The sequence below is a fragment of the Malurus melanocephalus genome, unplaced genomic scaffold (assembly GCF_030028575.1).
Source record: "Malurus melanocephalus ecotype Western Australia unplaced genomic scaffold, MMel_1.1 scaffold_162, whole genome shotgun sequence".
Taxonomy (NCBI): Eukaryota; Metazoa; Chordata; class Aves; order Passeriformes; family Maluridae; genus Malurus; species Malurus melanocephalus.
Window position 1 is genome coordinate 114,692 of NW_026623394.1, and position 1,755 is coordinate 116,446.

A 1,755-nucleotide genomic window follows, 5' to 3' on the forward strand; every position below is an offset into this window, starting at 1 on the left:
AAAAAAACAGGTTTTGCCAAAGCCAAGCAGCCCCAGCACCCCACGATGCCGACGAGCAACGCCAGCACTGTTTCACCTGCCAAGGTGTATCTCTATTTATCAGACTTTGGACCCATTTCCTCCTGATCCCCGGCCAGGCAGGTGCGTTATGCAAAGTGAATAATTCATGGAGACAGCAGGCTCTTTCTGCGTTCCGGGCCAGGCTGATCTGGCGCAGGCCTGGGAGAAGCGAATTAGCATCTAAATGGCCAATTAGAGGAACTCATTTCGCCGTTGCGATATGCTGAAAAGCTCGGGAGGCGCTGGGGCTGAGGGCCGGCGTGTGGCACCTCCCAGGCGCCTGAGAAGCATCGGATTTCTTGGAAAGAATGGGACACGGGAGGGAAAGAGCCGAGCGCGTGTCAGGGAATGTCGCACCCGGGCTGTTCCTTCACGGGGAGCCTCGAGAGAACCAGGAAAAAACAGCCCGAACTCACTGGGAAACTCTGCTGAGCAGCCAGGCCTTGCCAAAAAACTCGCTGTGCCCTGGGCCTGACAGCACGTCTGGAGGATGGAACAGCCTTTCTCAGCATCCTTAAGGGATAAATATGGGTTTAGGCATCGTAGGAAGCCTTTGAACACCACAAACGTGGCGACTTGGAGGTTTTTATCACCCCGGACATCGTCGCTACGAGCAAAGAGAAAACTAAGGACTTTGATCGGGGGTGGAGAGCACCCGAGCCAAGCTGCAGCACCCCAAAAATCCCCAGGGGTGGGCACGGAGTGACACTGTCACATGYACACACAACACTCGGAGTGCCCAAAAGCCACCACCTTCCCTCCTCCACCAGCCGCACGTGGCCGCTCCCGCCCCAAAACCCCGAGCAGCTCTCAAAAGCGGGACGGGGCTGATGATTTTTACCCACGGAGCAGCTTTCACCTCCCAGGTCTGGCTTGTTTCCCTCCCCATCTTTGCCACTTAAATTTCCTCCCTTCGGGAGCCTGAATTCGCCCCAAATTCCCAGCATGGCTGCGTTGGGCAGGGACCTGCGGCGCTCACCGTGCCCAGCCCCGGGGCAGGCTCGCAGGGCACATCCCTCAATCCTGAAAAGCTCTCCGCAGCTTCCAGGGAACTCTCCAAGCCCTGGAGCCCCGGCTGTGGCTGCCCCGGCCCCTCCGAGCCGTTCCCATTCCCACGGAGCTCGGGCACGCCGCTTTTCCTACAAACACCCGACAACCGCCGAGCGCTGAAACTCGGCTCAAACTGCGCCCGGAGCGCCCCAAACCGAGCCGAGCCAGGCTGAGCCGAGCCCGGCAAAGCCGAGCACTCCCCGCGGCACCCACCTGCGCTCCGGCCTCACTCGCGGCCGCTCCGCGGAGCCGCTGCCCCGGCGGGACGAGGCGGAAACGGAGCCGCACCTGCGCCCGCCCCCGCCCGCCCTCCGCGCCCCGCGGGGCCGCGCGTCCCCTGCTGGCGCCGGCACCGGCACCGAGCGGCCCCGAGCGGCGCCCGACAGCGACAGATGTGCGCTGGGAACGGCTGGAGGGGATGTGGGCACTGCCAGATGTGCACTGGGAGTGGCTGGAGGGGATGTGGCACTGCCAGATGTGCACAGAAGTGTTGGAGAGGATGTGGGCACTGCCAGATGTGCACAGAAGTGTTGGAGAGGATGTGGGCACTGCCAGATGTGCGCTGGGAGCGGCTGGAGGGGATGTGGGCACTGCCAGATGTGCACTGGGAGTGGCTGGAGGGGATGTGGGCACTGCCAGATGTGC